At 39.3% G+C, this 19,883-nt stretch overlaps 1 protein-coding gene across 2 annotated transcripts in view; it reads left to right on the top strand.

The window, feature by feature from the left end:
- Window positions 1-19,883, top strand: part of srrm3 (serine/arginine repetitive matrix 3) — a 182,730-nt gene that overhangs the window by 40,545 nt on the left and 122,302 nt on the right. For both annotated transcript variants that reach the window (XR_005992699.1, XM_041802223.1), the window contains exon 2: window positions 18,882-18,984. The gene's annotated coding sequence lies outside the window, so the exon portion shown is untranslated. The remainder of the gene's footprint in view (window positions 1-18,881; window positions 18,985-19,883) is intronic.

The raw sequence follows: 19,883 nt of genomic DNA, 5'->3' as shown, positions 1-19,883 counted from the left end.
CCTCTGCAGGGACAGATTAATAAAGTTGAGGGTAAAATTAAGATTTAGATAGAAAAAGAGACTGAAACTGAAAAGAAAATCCACCAAAACCTCTGAAGCTGTAAACAATGTGTTATCTTGTTTTTCAGACGGTCCAGAAACTAAAGCAAAAGTGAGTATTTGCCGTTTAAAGGTGGTTTTGTTCCAGACTATTTCTCGGCTGAGAGACGTTGCCAGTTCATCAGTGGAGATTCCAAGAAGTTAACTTCCCTCAGCCAAAAAAATGTCTGGCACAAAATCCTCTGTAAAATGTCAAATGGTGATTTTTTTTAACGATTTGCTAGAATAAACAATATCTGACGTGTGAATCCCTGAGCTTTAGCTGCCTGATATTTAGTCTTCATATAAATGAGAGGCATCAGTCTTCTCGTCAGATACAGAAAAATGAAGCTTATTTAGCTTCTACTTTAATTTACAAGAACAAGACAAGGACATAACACAAGATTACACTTATAATTTGTCGGATTTGTCCTTTGCAGCTGGGAGTAGCTGCAGCTAATGAATGTAACTTGACTGTCAATCAGTTTGGAAATACTTTGGTCAAACTCCAGTAACATGGACTTGGGGACAGAGGATGATTTATTAAACATGCTCTGCAGAGGGAGAGCAGGGAGAGAGCCCTGTGAGGAGATGAGAGGATCTGCAGTGAGTTAGCTTCACAGTCAGGGAGCTGAAATGACCTGAGCTCACCCCCTGCGGTGCTGCAGAGGCAAAAGGGTCCCAGGAGACGGATGAGGAGAGAGAGGATGATTTGGTTTCAAACAGAAGCCCGAGCTTACAGTATATACTGGGCCCATTTCACATTTAATATGAAGAGAAACTTCTGAGTGATGATGTGGCTTTTTCAGCCACAAAATGAAGAAAACTACAGGAGCCCCAAGAGGTCATGCATCCATACATTTCATCTGAAGTTTTCCCTTGATAATAAGTTTGTTTTCCGGAAGTTTCATTTGTTATTTTGGAGAATGGTGCAGTCAAAATGAGATGATTTCAGTCATTTTTTGTGGAAAGACATTTACTTTACAGGGAAGCCAGCATTGTTATCAGAAGTAAGTCAGATGAGTCAACATCCAAAAGACCTTTTACCTATCTGTTTTCATTTTATACCTATCAGAGGAACTTCTGGTGATACGGCGAAGTACAAAAATAAATTTCTCCCAGTGGCTTATCATAGTGGTTAACCAGCTAGCCCACTCACATCTAAAGTTAACTTAGAGCCACCTGTTCACTAACAAGCAAGTTTTTGGTCCGTGGGAGGAGGCTGTACCTGACTAAAGTAAAACTACATTTTAGAAAATTCGAGAAATAATTTAACACTGGCTCTGTCATCATTGGAAACAGCGCAGAGCAACACAGTAGCAGCAGGAAACAGGAAGTGATACCGTGCACTTCCTGTGTCAATGGTGATTGACTGGTAGTTGTGTGACATCAGGTCAGTCAGAGAGTTGTGGACTTAAGCTGAGACTGTAGAGGGTGAAAACAAAACCAGAAGGGAAGACACACCTTGCAGTGGAGTAACACACTTTTGAATTCATTAATTTTATGAATTATTGTTAAAATAAAATACTGAATACAGTAATCATTCAAATGCCAACTATCGGCATCAATAATCGGCCGGGCTGACAATCGGTCTACCCCTTTGGTTAAACTAAAATTCATCAGGAGTTCCAGATTTACTGACCTGAAGAGTTGACGCTCATCATGGCTCTCAGTGAAAAGATTAAAAAAAATAACCGATAAACTGATCTGACTCTGGACATCCACAAGTAAAATCGGTGATGGTATTTTTTCTAAAGGTATGTGCACACTGAGTCTTTTTTTTATCAGCCCAATTTTGTGCACGTTAAAGGTGAAAATTGAGCTCATGTTGTTCTAATCATGTTTGCACACTAGAGCCAAAACTTTCATTCGTCATTATTTTTTTGGAACAAGTGTGATTTTATGCAAATTTTTGCGTCAGTCCAAGTCATTTAGATGGTGATTGGTGAATTAAAACAGAACCTGCTGCTTCCTTCCTTCTCTCTTGCATTAAAACCTTACTTAAACACAGCGGTGTGCCTGTGTATTCTGCAGAAATCTACCATGGAAATATAAAAGATAAGGGCATAAGTTTCTTCTTGCATCCGTCTAACAAAGACTGAATAAAAAGTTGCTTTCCCATCTTGGTACGGCTGTGACGTAAGAGCTGGTGCTGTATGAAGCTCTCTGTTAGGATGGATCCAGAGTGTTTTTAAAGAGTGACAGTGCCACAGGCTCATCCTTACTGCTTATTTTTGTTGCAGTACAAAACAGTTTGCAACATTCTATAAATGTTTGCAGTGAATAAAAATAAAATGCAATGGATTCATTGTACAAGGTTCCAATGTGGGTTTTTTTGGATTAGAGATCCAAAAAAAAAAAAACAAAACGCATCTGAAAATAACTTACTCAGTGTGCAAAGAATTTTAGTATCCATGACTGATATTTATGCAGAGCTTTAACCATGCCCTTTTTGAAGTAGACTGCAGTGAGCCATCTAAGCACTTCTGGGTTTTTTGCAGACTGCAACACAACACTTTAAAAACAAGACATACTTGTTCACGATGTCAAGGCTCTGTCTGAGATCTAGGTCTGCTTTAGAGTAAATAAAGTCATGTGCCACCTCTTTTAACAAAAACACTCATATGATGCTAATAGAATTAGCTTGTGTATGTTATCTGAGGTAGTGCCTTCATATTGTCCTCCAATCCTGCGATAGAACAAAGCAGAAGAATGATCACATTATCCTGTTTGAGGTGAAACAGATGATGTTCAATTATTTCATCGCTGAATTGCTCTTATAATCAGGGTTAGGATCTAGTTACAAGGAAACAAAGGCACTGGAAGTCCAGCCTAGAATTCATGGAAGATATCATGAGGGCTAGGAATAGAGATACAGAGGCCTGGGTTCAAGCCCTACTTTCCTACCTGTCATTCCCTTTTTCCTTCTCTTTCTGACTAGACTAAAAGCACTAAAAGCCTGATATTAAATTCAGTCAGGACCACTTTGTCAAGAAACACTCATGATTTGAGGTCATCAAATCAGCCCTGCTTCAGGGTTTCCCGAGGTAGGGAGAGAAGCAGCAAAAACCCAGAGCAGAACAGGCATCAGTGACGACAGAATGGCATTGATGAAGTAAGGTGGCATGGCGGAGGAGCTGGGGTGGAGGAGGGTTGCAAAAAGCAGCTTGCAGAGGGAGTAGCATAGTGTGTCCAGGCTAGAGCAGTTTAAACATGGCAGTATGAGTGCAATTAGCCAATAGTATGCTTAGCGCGAATCAGCTGGCTGTCAGCTGATGAGGGCTTGTGAGAGATCAGCTGATCTCAACTACATGGCAGCGCTCACCTCTGTGACCTGCATGAACTAACGCTATACACTCAGAACAGATAAAAACAGTAGATCAAAATGTATTGATGAATTTCCGCTTAAGAGTTTCACAAAAAACTAAAAATCTGGTTGTTTTGACAGTTTTCCACTTTCTATTTTTTATTCTGTTGCTTAAATTCAATAAAATAACGTCATATTTAAACTGAAGTAAGTGTCTCAATACCAGAACTTTAAACTTGAGTGTGATATCAATGAAAAATAATACATTATAGCTGTTTTGATTCTGGGGAAACAAAATTGGACATCCAAAGCAGCCATCAGTGATTAATTTCTTGTTTTGATGAGCAAAAATGTCGTCAAAACTTCTTTACATTGGCTTAATTTTACAAAAACAATGACAGCTTTCATTAACCAAGCACTTCTGGTCAATGAAAGCTGTAGATTTTATTGAACTAGGACTGTAATATTGTAAAACAAGCTGTATTACAAAGCACTGAAGTATTGCCAAATTTGACAACCTTACCCTAATGATATAAAAACAAAATAATGTTCCTGTAAATGATTTCTCTGTCTTTTTATAACGCAAAAAGGAACCCCTGCAAAAAAGCCTTTTCAAACTAGTTTATTTGATTTGAGTAAAGTGTATTTCCAACATTTATAATCCCTACTTTTTCAAGAAACTTGCTGTGGCACTTTGCAGTTTTTTTTTAACTACAAGCTTTCACAAGAAATTTCTGAGCCTCTTTTCAGTGTTTAAGATGTTTATAAGGCTGATTGAGGCAAATTTTCAAAGCGAGCCAGAAGAGCGGGAGACACAGAGGCTCAGGAGGGACTTAAGCCAGAGTGCCGGGCAGGAAACAGATGGTGTTGGTGGAGGGGGGGAGTGGAGGCAGGCGATGCGCACAGAGACAGAGCCTGGCCAGAGGATATTACAGCGAGCCTGGACACACTCATCCTCTGCCCCCTGCCTCCCGGGGGATTAATAAGCCCATCATGGCTGCAGCACATACAGGGAGCCGCAGCAGACGGGGTGATCGTGAAGCCATTTTGTCTTCTAATGACTCACTTTGACTCTGTAATGTTTGGGGACTGCGTTATTGTTGCAGATGTTACAATGCAGTCAGCATCACTTTGTCTTGCAGTGGAGGGCAGAGAGGAGAGTCAGGTAAAGGTGAGTCCCGCTGAGAGCGCTTTAAAGAGGCTGCAGGTGTTCATCTTTCCACTTCTTTAAACACCTGCAGACACTAACAGGTGGCTGAGCTTTTATTTGGCATATAACCAAAGAGGATCACCCCCCCTTTATCTAACCTGGCCTCCACAGAGGACATTTTACCCTCCACCTTGACTGACAGGCTTTCTAACAAAGGCTGCAGCTCTCTAATGTCGCCTCTGCTGCTGCTGCTGTGTCAGTATCGACTTTGTCTGGAGCTCTATTGGTGTTGGTGACATTTCTAGTACTCTCACATCACCTCCAGCGCGGCCCAGGGCTCTGTCTAACCTTTGAGGCGCCAAGTGGTGGCCCGCTGGAAGAGCTCACCTGACCTTTATGAGTGCTTTCATGGTTGACACCCCCCAACTCCCCTTAAATAAAAAAATAAATAACATTTCCCAGCCACATCCCGGTCTGCTGGCTCCTGTCTGCTGCTGACATGCTGGATGTGCTGCTGTCCTCAGCTCCCCAGAGAGCCGGCCGGCCTCTGCATCCTGCTTGTACGTCTCAGTTTGCAGATGAGGGTGGTGAAGAAGAGCAGACAGTGCAAGTTTGCTTTCACACAAGAATGGCAGATAGTTTTACAGCAGACAGGTCAGGGACTCCTCTCTGCTCTGCTGCTCATAATTATTCTCAAACATATCATGCTCTGTAGTGTACAAATAATCCTCCTAGTTCATTTAGGCCAACCTGCAGCGATAATAGACACTCAGAGCATGGATGGCATAGACAGGTCATATAAACATGGACTGTGTGAGACATAGATTAGTTTCCAATTAATTTCTGAAGAGGAGTTTTGCAGCCTGATGATGGCTGTTAACATATTTGAAATGTTTTCTCATACTAACTTTTGTTTAACGAAGAAACGGGCAAAGAGGTGAAGGTCAGGCCGGCCTTAAACCACCTGGCAGACAGCTACAGCATGCCCACCTGCCCAACTCAACTATACCTGTAAATATGCAACATTCTTGGCCTTAACACCAACAACTCCTGTCCCATGTTTCCGTGTTTCCTGATGAAGAGCTACCAAGCTAATCATGTTTTTAGATGTATGTTGAGCTTTGTTTCAGCCTTTATTCAGAGAGAAACAGGGATGAAAGAGTAGATTCATTCTGAGTCTTTATTCTGACCGTGAGAGACAATCTTAAACATTTGACAGTTAAAGGTTTCCTTTTCATCAGGACAATCAACTTTTTAACTGCCATACTTTTTTCTTTTTTTCATATTTTTGTGAAATTTAGAGAACAAAAGCTGGAAAATATTACCTAAATTGAATTTTATCTATAAATCTTAATTTTAATATCCTCATAGTCATAAAGCAGGGGTGTCAAACTCAATCACAGCAGGGAGATTTTGAATTAAGGTCTAAACTAAGAGCCTAACAAGGTTGAAATTTAACCACAAACTGTTAACCTCATTTTATAAAGGTAATAAATTATAGACAGAAAACTAAGCACTGATGATAAATTATTCTGAGATTTAAAAAGTCTAAATGAAAAGTTTAAAGCCTCAAAATCTGAGATAAAAGTCAAAATAATTTTTTTAAAAGGCAAATATATGAAATGGAAAGTTGCAAACATGTTTTAAAGGTCAAAACATGAGATAAAATTTTAGATTGGACTACAAAATCGGTGTTTAAAAGGTCAAAAGTACGATAAAATTTGGTTTAATAGACTAAAAAGGGGAACATGTGACTTATGATTTAAAATTGTAAACTTAAAATCTCAAAATATGAGATAAAATGTCAAAATTATGTGTTGAAAAAATTTCAAAATATGAGGTAAAAATAAAAATCATTTTTATAAGCCATAATTGTGTGCAAAATTGAAAATATTAAATGAAAATACAAATGTATTTATTTTCCCTCATTCCTGACTTTTTATTTAATTGCTTTTTTCTTTACTTTTTCAATTTGTTATGGGTTAAGGATATTTTAAATCATCAAGGTTAAATTTACATTTTTATATTGGAGGAAATCTGTGGACCTCTTACCAGTGGGCCACTTATAATAAAAATATAATCTTGCAGGCCTGGAATATCTGTGTCACAGGTCGGATTTGGCCCCCAGGCCTTGAGTTTGACACTCCTGTAGTGCCTGAAAGGAAGTGTTGCTTCTCCATCTAAGTGATTCCAGCCTGAATGTTCAGGGTCCAGAAGATAAAAGTTACACAGTAACAGTTTGTGAACAGCTACACCGTTGTATCTCTTGCTGGTGTTAACAGCTTCATTAAGCCCAGATCGAGCAATTAAAATGCATTATAATTTTCCTGGAAAAAAAATTTCAACCCCTACTTTGCTTTACAAAATGAGCATGTTGTTAATTTGATTCAAGTCACTTCCTTGTCTCAGACTCAGCTCATTCTTGGATAAATATTCTTAACTGATCAGCTCGGTTCATGAACAGAAATTATCCCAAACTGCTCCACTTCTCAATCTGTGCATACAGAGTCGTGTTTATACAGCGGTGGGGGGATTATAGCAGGATGCCTCCTCTGAAAGGTGCCTTAATCCTGCTCCCAGCCTGCAGATTAGAAGCCCCCTGTTTTTTGAAGATTTGACTCACTATCAGCTCCTTCCCCCGGCGTGTAAACACATTTCAACACTGATCAGCCCAGAAAGGCAGCCTCAGACCCTCCTACAGAAAAACACAGCCCCTGTGAGATATGAAAGGCCTTACTGCATTCATGTATGCATGTGTGCATCATCTCTCAGGGCAGTGTGCAGAAGCTCGTGTTAATGCTGGAAAATTTACCGCTTCATGGCCTGCTAGCACGTAGTCGTCTTTGACAGATGGCTGGAGGAGATGTGGAAATCTGAGCAGGCCGGGAGAGGTGGGATGTCCGTCGCGGCACTATGCTTTGTCTCATGTTATCTGCCTTTTTTAGTGTGACCCGCCGCTTCACGCATGACCGCAGAGAAAGGAGCGTTGCGGATTGAGATGTAAAAGCGCCAAGAGGGGTAAGAGCAACACAGCGAGGAGGGAGGAGTGACCGGTCTCACCTTGACAGTTTGAAAGCAAGCAGCTAAAATATATTTGCTCATCCAGCTGCAGGGCAGACAGGTGTGTGTGTGTATGCATGTATGCCCGTCTGTGTCTCCTCCGAGGCAGTGAGGTGTGAGAGGAGTCGATGACAGATGGTCATCATCACTGTCAGTGTCATATCTGTCAGCATGTCCTCATCCCCACCTCTCTCATCTTCTGTTTCTCTCTCTAGGATCTGTTTTTTCTTATCTTGTGATACGGGGATTGAGGTTACAGAAGGTCACAGATGACTGGTTCGAACAGGCCTTCATCAATCAATCAGCCAATCAGCTTTTCCTTCACACCCCCTCCTGGTTGACATTCTCACTCAATGTACTACTGTTTCTCTTTCCAGTCAGTCAATATCAGCAGCCAGTCCTCACACTTCAGAGTCTGATCTCAAAAATAAGAGAAAAAAGGTGAACATTAGAATCACAATAAGGACAGGGAACAGAAAAACATTACTAGCAAAGGTTTCCTGCAAAAAGTACAAATATGTAGTCTCAAGGAGCATGCAAATATAAAAAAGCAGCTGCAGCAAAATCAAAAACAGACATTTGTCCCATTCAATGACAGGATACATGTGTTAGTTTCTCAGTTTGAAGGAAAATGTTCTACCAACTGAAACACATCCAGATACTAAGGAAAATACCACTGCAACTAAACCAAAACACATCTAAAAGGAAATTAAGAGCTACTTCCTTTATAACAGGGTTCGACTTGAATCTATAGGCTTACATGATGTTGCAGTGATCTTGAATTAGGCTCTCTGTATAAACTGGACAGGAGTTGTGGGTGGTAAACTTATATTAATACCAACAACAGTTAAATTTCTGTTATAGAATGGATTTTTTTCACACCATCACCTCCAGTTTAAACACATGCATAATGCTGTATTGCATGCGTGATGCATAACTAATGCTACCATGAGTGTAGTGGAGTGATATGTGACGCACAACAGCTCAGTCCTGCCATCAGGATTTTTTGCTCCGACACTGAGGAGCAGCCAGGTAGCCAGCCAATTGTCACCCATTTCTATCAGTGTATTTAAGCAGGGGTGTCTTGATCTGCATTTTTGACCTCTGATCCTGACCTGATTTTTTTTTAACACTATCTATGGATTTCAAAATTCCATGAATTGTGCCAAAATGTTAATCGACAGCCTTTTTTTCTATGACAAAAACTAGCCAAAGATAGATCTGTGATGACTAAAACTGACAAAAAGTAAGTTTAGTTTTCATCAAGATGATTAAAACTGGACTAAAATGTAATTTAGTTTTCATCAGACATTCGAAATCAATAGTATGTCTCCACTGTGTTTAAATTTTTAAAAAAAAAATCAAAGCATCTCAATCTCTTTTGCCTCTCAGCTGTAGAAAGCAGTGACCCCAGATTTGGCAGGGTGCATAAACACACTACCAGCTTTGACTAAAAGTAAGACTAAAATGTGAGGACTTTTTATGGACTACTGAAATATTTTTGAGTTTTCGTTGACTAAAATTATAAAAGGTAGAAATGACTAAAATGTGACTAAAACTAAAAGACATGTTATCAAAAGACTAAGATTGAAATTAAAAATAGCTGTCAAATTAACACTGGACTGCTGATATTGGACCAATTAAAAGATGCTTTTATCAGATTTGATCTGATAAATGCAATCGGGAACAGGACACCCTTGATGTAAAGTACTAACCTGACACACCAGATGGATGTGTTTCACACATCCATCTGGGAAAGCTTCAACAGGAAACATTTGAGAAAAGGCAGAGGCTTTTAATAAAACTCGGAGTGTGATAGGATGAACATTCTGTCCATCACATCTCTACGGGCCAATAAGAGCAACAAAACATGTGACATAGCAGCTATCGAGCTGCGCGTGCACAGCTACAGGGAATAACACGAAACATGGCGACTATAGACATGTAGACATTTAAAAAGAAGACAACTCACTGCTGTTCTTTGTTCTTCTTTTAACAAAGAATTGTTGTCAAGTTCTGATAAAACTTACACTTTAGCAGCGTCCACGCTAATCTCTTCTGCCATAATTGCACTGGCCTCTTGCTGCTGCTTATTTACGTCAAGACTCTGCCATGCCTGAAAGTACTGCCCCTCATCGCTGATTAGTCCCAAACAGTTCAGATGGGAGCTTTGCAAGATGGATTTGCCAGTGAAAAACAAGTAAACGGGCGTATCCATCTGCTTTGCAAGGTTAGTAAAGTACAGCAATGAGGCAAAACATGTTTTTTCCTCAACAAAGCTTACTGTATTTAATAACAGCAGCATACAGCAAGTGTGCTCACTTTGCACAGCGTCTCTGTCAGCCTGTCTGAGGCTTTACTACAAGCTGTGACTTCAAAGCACTGATTCGGTTTGACTGGGGCCCAGCACTGCAGCAATCCTATTGCAACAGCTTACACAACTGCTTAAAGGTGTGTTTTAACTGATAATTTGTTTTAATTCCATGAGGATTCAAAGAAGCAGGCAGTGGCGTTAAACAAGCTCAGGGAAGCAGCTGTAAACACGGTTGCTCCCTACACTCACTGGCACCTTTGCTAAAGCTAAGTTAAATCCATGGTAAACATGCTACTTCCAACAGCGCTGTCACAATAAAAGTCTGTAGTTGTCATTTTGCTTAAGTGCTTTTATTGCCAACACCCACAACAAGAAATGAAATATTGTCAGCTTTAACACTCCACAGCAGGAGAGAAATGAAACTTAAAACTACTGGTTCAGTAACAGAGAAGTGAACACAGAAAGACTAATAGGAAAATTTCTATGCAATCTTATGCTCAAAATGAGCTCAGTATGCCATCAAAGATTTATTTTAGCGGGAGAAGGGAAGTTATAACACCTCAGTGTGCTTTTATAGCTTTATGCTTTTAATTCTGTGATACTGTGATACAGTACTGATACCAGAAATGGCTAAAATATACTGTGGTATGAATTTTTCACCATAATTCCCAGCCCTACTGGACAGTTTTTCCCACATAATGATCCCATATCTGGGTGCTACATTACTAGCCTCTTAGCTTGTGGTTAATTCCCCCATTCATTCTTAATGCCAGTGGCTTCATCACACACAAGCACCAAGCCACAGTAGCACTGCAAGAATGATGTATGGGCTGCTGTTTGCATTTGACATAGTCAAGTGAGTTCCAATATCAGGATGTCACTGGAGACATACCGTATGCATACAATGGACATGAATATTAAGTGCAGTCACTTGGTATCTGAATGCCCGAAAAAATATCTGTTCCAAGAATACATCTAGGTTTGGGTATTTGATGCCTGATTTAAGGCTACATTTGGTGCTCTTAGGTTGCCTTCAGTGCCGTTTAGTCTGTAGATTCTGCAGCAAAGATTTGAAGCCTCTTCTTGGAAATCCAGTCACAACTGGTTTAAGCAGGCTGACCTTGAATAAGTGGAATCTGTCTTTCCTCTTCCATTAGTTAATCTCTGTATGTTTCTTTACGATGAAGAGCAAGCCTCCCTACCCTGACAGAGAGTGTCACCAGCTGAGGACCAAAAATATAGAAGAGAATGACAAAAACCTTGTGCAATCACTCTCCTGTGGTGCAGCCTCAGACAGCGTTCCTGATCTGTCAGCAATCTGTGCGGCGGTCCCAGTGGACGCCTTCCATCCCCATCTCTCCTCATCCAGAATAGAAATAGACATGCACAGAACGAACGCAGAGAGAGGGAAGAAGGAGCCGTGTGGAGAGGAGAGAGGTATGTGGGTTATCTGTGTGAGGACACAGGCCGGTGTATGACAGGTGACACAGTGTAGTACCTCTGAAAAGCCTCAACCGCTGACACTTGTTCTCCCTCATATCAGTGTCCGCTCTGTTATTGTGGTTGAAGCAGCAGTGCCTGAGTCCAGGTATCACCAGACGACATCTTTAATTGACACACGCATGCAAATCATACCTGTGTTTATCCTTAGAGATGATTGCCTCCACACGCAGCCAGCCGTGAAATAGAAACCTTTACGCTTCAAGGTCAAGTGCAGCATCCCTGGAGATTTCCAGCACACAGATATTACCCTGTGTCTATCACAAAACTTTTTCTGTATATGTTAGTTTTATCTTTACTGCAGGAAAAATACAATGTTAGCATGATGCAACCAACAGAAAAATCATGCTGCAACATGACAAAGTATGTGAAAAGAATATACATTTCAAATAAATGGTTACAAAAAAGTGCTAATAAAACAAAACACAGAAAAGGAAAAAAATATGAGTATTCTAACCTCAAGGTTTTCTCCGTTTTAGATTGTTATACCTCAGTTTAGTTGTGTTTTGTTTCTTTTATTAGTTCATGCTTAGTGTATAATTCCATGCAGTTTGCTGATTAATTGCCTAACAGACAGCAATTATAAATGAACCGTCATCCAAATCCAATGTTTGAATGTGGAGCATTATTCCTGACATACAGACAGTAGACAGCCAAACACCTCTGGTATTCTTCCTTATTACAAATTGTAATCACAGCGATGGCTGAGTTTCAGACATGCCAAGTTATTTTTGTGAGCAGTGATTAAGAATATTGAATAAGTGGGAGCAGGAATCAACTGTTATGGTTTAAATTGCTCTAAAAATGATTTCCAGGGCATAACAGTGTTATGTAGCAGGTGGCCATTCTCCAGTTTAGGGTAGTTCTGCCTGAACGTTTTTTTTCTTTGCTATTTTTGCCAAGTAGTTGCTAATTTCTGGATTGATGATGCATCTCTTTAAAAAAAAAATAGCAACACCTACTGTCAAGACATGCTTTAGCATCTCCTTTTACATTATAGACTTAAAAGTTAACAGCTTTTAAAAGATTAATATCTGTATAAAAAGCAGCAGTGCTTTGCTCTTTAGGATGACTGAATTATTTTACTAGTCCTGACAGCCATTTTTGGGGTCTTGTTATTGGTTCTCAGTCCTGCTGTTTGTGCCCCATGTTTGACAATTAACACAGGGACTTTTACACCAAACATTATCCTCCATCATCATCACCAAACAGCCACAATGAAACAGATTCCAGTTGCAGCTCCGTTCAAACCATCCCCTCATGGTTTCAGCAGGCACACGGAGCAGAACAGCCAGTAATAGACTGCCATTTTGCCCTGTGTCTTTCATTTTTTCCCCCCACCAAGATGGAATGAAGCCTCTGCTGTGCGCTCGATTTATAAAAGCGCTACTGTCCAAATTAATTTGAAATGGAATGTGGGGGTTGCCTTGGAGACACACAGCCATTGTAACTCACCTGAGCTGTCAGAGAAAAAGGCCGCCTCCACATTTTTAAGAAATGAAAGAGTCATTTCACCGTGGGCTGCAGTGAAGAGGGCGAATAATAAAAGGGGAAATAGTTAGGATTTTTCATCTCCATTGATTTGTCAAGGCCTATGTGCATTCACAGCCCCTGATATTTTATAACAGAACACAAAGGTTGAGCACTCAGTCACATCACAGAGTGTACCTGTGATTATTTAAAGACCCTGAAGAAAATTATTCCTATGAACAGCTTCTCACTGTGAGCAATGGACCCTGCATTAATCCTGACGCCTGTATTACATCAGTTTTGGTTACTACATATTATATCAATGTTAGATCTTCATTTTTCTCCTATAGAGGAAGATAGAGTCATTTTTCTTCTTCATTGTGAAAGAATTCAAACAGAGTGTGATCACTGGTAGGACATTGTTTTCTCTCTGAAAGAAGTCGCTGTTCCGTCTATGAAATATCTGAAAACCACATGTTGATTCATCTTTGATCTCTGGTACAGTAAACACAGCTTTAAGACCTGATACTCATGAGATTGTCCCAAATCAATCTTCAAGAAGTAAGATCAACCTGTCTTTTAGACCCAATCCAAACCAAGCTGGTTAGGGCAGTTTTTCCTCATGTTGGCACCTGTATTTTGGACATGATTGATATGTCGTTATTGACAGGATATGTGCCACAGTCATTCTGTGTTTTGTTGTTTCTCTTGTCCCGCTCCTCCTCCTGCTTTTCTCCCACCCTGCCCCTCCTTCTAGGCCATCAACATGGGTCTGGTCTTCTCAGCATTCCTGCTTTTTAATAAGGAAGGTTTTTGTCTGCATTGTAACAGAGCTTAATACTGCTAGTGCTGTGGTCATGTGATTAACACTGGTCTTTTATTATAATAGGGTACAGCCTTTATAATAATAATATCAATGATTAACACTGGTGTATTTTAATAGGCAACAACGAACAGCGTGGTCTAGACCTGCCTCTTTGTAAAGTGTATTGAGATAACTTTGGTTGTGAATTGGCCCCTTAGAAACAAAGATTGATTGATTGATTGATTGATTGATTGATTGATTGAAAACAACAAAATATATCCATTCAGCTTTGTGTCATCTAATATCTTATTGACTGACCAGCAGCTCGAAAACCCAATTTACCAAAATATGGAACAGTGCTAGTCATTCTCAAATGGAAGATCAGGGTTCAATCCTCATCTCCTGCCGTCACAAATCAATCCTTGAGTTAGACACTTAAAGGGATAGTTCAGTATTTCTTTAAATTGGGTGGTATAACTCACTTGGTGAGTGCTGCCCCTTCAAACAAGACAAGCTGGGGAAAGCTAGGCAAGACAGACGGGGAGTGCTCCTCCACATTATTTAGCAAGTCTTAAAATTGGTCTTAAACCAATGTTGGCTCCGGGGCTGGGCAATAAATTAAAAATTAGATTAGATCACAATATGGCCTGCTGCAATTTTCAAATTGCGAAAGTTGCAGTTTTTCTTTGTCAAAAGATTAAAGTTTAAACCTTTTTTTTTTTTGCAGCAGCAGAGATGTTATGCATTAGATATCATGCAATTATTTAACGCCTTTTTTTTTAGAATAGTCTACGAAAACGAATCCTACTTTCTTATTTTTGTACATTTTTCTGATTAAATATGAGAATGAAATAGAAGTTATTACTCTCTTCAATACAACAATTTATATCCAATTTGCAAAACGAGTCAAAATCAAAATGATTAGTTATTTTTTCAAAATTGTTGATGTGGAACTGAAGGAATAATCACATGTCAAATCGCAATATCTTGGGGGGGGGGAATTCGATTATTTTCCCAAACCGTTCAGCCTTAATTGCCTCATTATATCAACAGTTTTTGAAGAATTTTATTTTTCACCCAGAAAGTGTCTGTGTTTTAATTTGTGTAAAACAACAGTGCCACATTTGGTTACTAGCTACATGCTTTTCTGCCTTAGAGCATCTGAATCTGCAGGCTTCATTAGAGACAACAAGAACAGCACACAAAACTTAGACTACTTATTTCAACTTTTTTTTTTTTCCACTTCAATAACTGGCACAGTGTTTTAAGAGGTTGAAAATATCATGTTGACTGTAGCTTGTCTAGTTATTAGCCATTAGAGGAATAAAGTGACAGCCATAAAAACTTATCTGACTGAAAAGTTCATCTCTTCTAGTCGGGGTCGGTTTTTCCAATTTAGCTTCAGAAAGATTAAAAAGGTCTGTGAAACACCAGTGTTCAGTAAGGCAGGGAACTCTGGATGGGGAGTGATGCAGGCTGCAGGCATCTGTGAGCCGCTATCCTCGATCAGAAATGTCCTGAAAAAGTGAAGTCCCACTTGTGACAACAGTAGCTCTCCATGTTAGAGGGCAGGGGTTCCCAGTTTACCTTCGCCAGGTGCCTCTGGATTTCTCCTGTCTCTGTCTGAAGTTGTTCCTCTGTATACATTAGAAAAGTGTTAAACAAGCTCAAGTCCATTTATCAAATCTCTTTTACCAAATTGACATATCCTCTCACTTTTTATCAAGTCCATTTTTAGCTTCTTACCTTTAAAAAATTATTTTAAAAAATACATGGTATTATAAGAGTGTTTTTTTCCTTCCTGTTGTTCCACTAATCATTTAATGATAAAGCTGTTGTAGCTCTGCAGACAGCCAAAGCTGCTGCTGTTTTATTCAAAGGTATGATTATGTGTTATTTTCAGGCATCCCAGGTATCCATTAGTTTGAAATCTTTCAAGAAAGAAGTCCTGGGCTACAAATTTGAGTCAGTTTCTGTTTTTAATTACTAAATACTGCAAGCAAACTCCTACACACCGTACCAAAACATTGCCAGTATTCTTGATCTATTTCTGCAGTACTCTTTCTTTCACTTTGGGTTTAAATATGACTGAAAATCTGAAGTATTTTTAAGTTTAGGTATGTGAAATATGATATTCAGCAAAAAACATGTTTAAAGTATGTGTTTCCATCCTTTTCTGTTACATAAGAATCAGTAGTCAACAGGTGGAGCACTAGGTGGAGTTATAAAGAAAAAAGAAAAAGGAAAGCCTACTGCAGAAGACAAGGACTCCATGTTGTGCTGCATTCTGGTCTTGAAACCAGAGATAAACAAAGAGGAAGGATTTTTATCCTCTGAAATAAAAATAAAGAGTTTTACACAACTTTTCTCTAAAGAGGTTTAGTGACAGTCCTGGCCGTTTAATTGTGTTAATCCAGGGATGATGAAGAGATTTTGCAGACATGTCCTGCACATCATCTTAATTTTTTCCTGAATTGTTTTCCACTGCATAAAGTCACGTTTTCCTTTTACTGACATGCTAACTTTTCCATCTTTACCATATTAATCCATAATCCATTTCTTTTGTGCAGTGGTCCCTGACAGCTCTCCCCTTTATCCCCAAAGGGGAGAGCCTTCAGGGTCCAATCCAAAAAGGGGGGCCATGGAAGTCAGCAAAGTCATGGTCAGTTGTTAAGCTGTGATAACCGTATTTTATTTATTTTTACCTGAATAATAACCACTCCTACCAATGAAACTTTTTTTATATTTCAAGTATAATGCATTCTCCAAAATACATCCTCCTTTCTTATAATAAAATAAAGTTAAGAGTTGAGAAAACTGGCAAATGGGTTAAGAGAGGCAAAACATAGGCAGAAATTTGCAATAAGTGTTTGAATGTGGCAAAAACAGTCTGAAAAAGTGTGAAACTGACTACAAGGGGCAAAAATGGGTTTAAATGGGAAGACATAGGCAGAACTAATGAATTAATGAGGTCACATTTGAAAAAAAGGGCAAAAAAATGTTTAAAGAAGGTAAATATTAGCATAAATTTGTTAACAGGGGAAGCAACAGGTAGAAAGTGGAAAAATGGGTAAAAAGTGGCATAAACAAGCAAATGAGTGGTGGAGAGGGTTCAAAATGTGGCAAAATGGGCATAAAGTTGGCAAAATGTGATTACAAATTGGTTTAAAGAGGCAAAAACAAGATTATAGTGAAAAAATTGGTTAAAAATAGCAAAAATGTTCTTAGTGACAAAAATGGCAGAGAGAAAATGTTGAAAAGGGATTGAAATATGGTGAAAATAGGTTAGTGGCAAGTTTTTCTTTCATTGCCCTTGAGAAGAAATATTTCATTAAAGCTTCTTCCAAACACCAACTTCAGAAGCAGAATTTTGATTTGCAGTCATGCTGTTCTGGTAAAAAGTCATAAAAATTGGAAGAAAAGGAGGTAATTTTTTGCAAAAATTGGTAAAATGTGGAGAAAAATGGCAAAATGTTCATGAAAAAAGTGGAGAGAAGGGATTAAATTGTGGGAAAATGGGTTAAAAGTGGCAACAATTGGCAGGAAAGATAGTGAAATAGAATTTTTGCAAAACTGGGAAAGGGCCAAAAATGTGTTTTAAGTGGCAAAAATCGTTGGGATAAAAATGATGTTAAGGGGTTAAAATGTGGCAAAAATAGGTAAAAAGTGCACAGAATTAATGAAAGTGGCAATTATGGGTGGAAAAAAGTGGTCAAAGGCTTAAAAAGCATCACAAATAAATGATTTCAACACCGGAACCCAATAATAGTTAGACACATTTATCAGCTCCAGACGAAGTAACTGTTAGCCAGGATGCTAGCATCAATGCTACTGATCCACCACACATACATTAATATCATCAATAAATCACAGCTGGGGAGGGTCCATTCTCTGGGTTTGTCAGGGAACTAGCAAAGGCTGTGGGCAGACCTGTTTGTGTGACTATTAGCTGGAACAAGGTTGGCATCAAGGAATATCTGTTGGCACCCCATCAACCCCCCCTCATGAATCTCCCTTATTTTGAAACCTCAGTTTTGGTAGGTACGGCATATGGACAGACTAAACGCGACATAATTGCCAACAATAAAACGTTTTTGTCCATGATTCAGACCAGGGCGTATAAAAGCACCCTTAAACTAGTCCATGTTAGAGTCTACATTTTCAGGACCAGTAGTCTCTGCCAAAGCTTTTAAAACAGGAGCTTAAGGTGTGTGGGTTTCCAGAGTAAAACAAAACAGCGCCATTAAAACTGGTGAAGTAGCGGAAAAAATACACTCTTAAAGTGCTGACAATGCTTTATAAGTGTTAAGCATAATGTTGAGTTACACATAATGTAGTTAAAGAGCTAAAAGTTGCAAACACAGATGTTTCCGTGGGAAGGTGAGTGAAGTCATCTGGGCAACATTTGTCTAATGTGCTGATCAAGAAAGTCTGCTAATGAATCATAAAGCTCATTTTGTAATTAGCTCATTGTTGCTGTATTATTTCTCCCTTTACCTCTCGTCTCTCTCAGGCCTTTCTTATCCTTCTAATTAGGAGGAAATGCAGGTTCAGCTTGTTAGACATGAGTGTTATTCTTCTACAACAGTTTGTTGATGTTCCAGATGTCTCTGTGTTGTTACAGTGCTAGCTTAGCTTCCTGTGAGTACTAGTATCTATCATACCTGCTTGTCTCACTGTTATCCAATTAACTTGCCATAGCAGCAGCACCAACAGCGCTCCCCGTGTGTCGTTTTCAGCTTTGGTTATTACTAAAAGTCTCTGTGCAAAACTCCTCTGTCAATACAATTCTAACAATAGGACAAGGAGCTGCATTGTTAAGTTGGAAAAATCATGTTTTTTCCTCCATTTGATTCACTTTGTTCTCATGAAAATGGCATTTCCTTTTTCTCCGTTTCCCATTTAACTGCTCCTCTTCTGTTGCAGCACTCTGAAAAACCACCTTTTCATTTTCCTCTGTCATGTGCAGTCTTTGTCTCGTTTAGCACAGACTACAACTCCCCCTTATGCTCTCTTTTCTTTAGTGCAGACTGGAAGAGCGGTGCAGCACAATATGTCTGCTTGTTCAGTTTTGAATGTATAACCAGGAGGCTAACGTAGCCATAACCTTCTTAATACTCACTTTTATCTTCTCTTGTCTGTTTTTGTGCCCTGACCTCAGTTGCAAAACATTAAATAGCATCTGATCTGTTTCCAGGCTCGTTGGCTGTCAAGTTGACGAAGAGGAAAGGCCAGAAGCTCCTCTGAAGTCTGATCCACTCAGCGAGCGGGGCAGCAGCAGCGGCCATCGGGGCATCTGTGTGAGTTTAACAGAATGAAAGGCATTTCAATTATTGCAGGATTTCAGGATTAAATCCATCTACACAAAGCTTATTGATTTAAGCTCAATAAATCCATCATAGTGATAAGAGGGAGTTTATATTAATATTACATACAGAAAAAAATCTATTATTCCCTTTCTGTTGCTGCTCTACTGCACGAATGTTTTTCTTCCTTTGTTGTCCTTGAGGAGAAAGATTTCTTTAAAGCTTCTTCCAAACGCCAACTTCAGAAGCATAAAGAAAATAGTTTGATTTGCAGTCACACTGTTCTGCAGACACTACAGCTTAACATTCATTATTATATCACCATAGAAACAAGACTTGAATTTGTAAGCATTAGGAAAACCACACAGCTGAAACAAACAAAGAACAATTATGGATATTATTATAGATTGTAATGCGAGAATAGTGCTATGTTGCTATCATTTTCTTTCACCTGTGATATGACAAGACGCTGATTCTCTCCTCTTTCATGCGTGGGAGCAGGTAAAGCAACACCTTTAATCAACACCTTCACAGACTGTTGATAGATGGGGTGTAGTTGCTCTTGTGTCACTAGCACACAATTTTCTGTCCCTTCAGTCTGTTTAAAGCTGGAGCCGTGGATCCATGCTGCAGGCTTTATCCATCATAAGCCCTGTGACTATGACTTTAGTGCCATCTGCGAATTTAATATATAGGGCCTATGGGGGATGATGTGTTGCTGTGGGGGAGGGGGTATAAATGGAAAAACAACAGCAGGTTAATAACTATCGGTGCTATGATTTTATATTTAGTTATGACACTGGTAAGGATGTCATACACAGATGTCATTCTGGATGGTGAAGGTAGGCCAAATCATGCTCATCATTTCATATTTACATCAAAATCAGGCTGTG

Source organism: Cheilinus undulatus, linkage group 12 (genome assembly GCF_018320785.1).
Source record: "Cheilinus undulatus linkage group 12, ASM1832078v1, whole genome shotgun sequence".
Taxonomy (NCBI): domain Eukaryota; kingdom Metazoa; phylum Chordata; class Actinopteri; order Labriformes; family Labridae; genus Cheilinus; species Cheilinus undulatus.
This window is presented reverse-complemented; position numbering and strand designations above follow the sequence as displayed.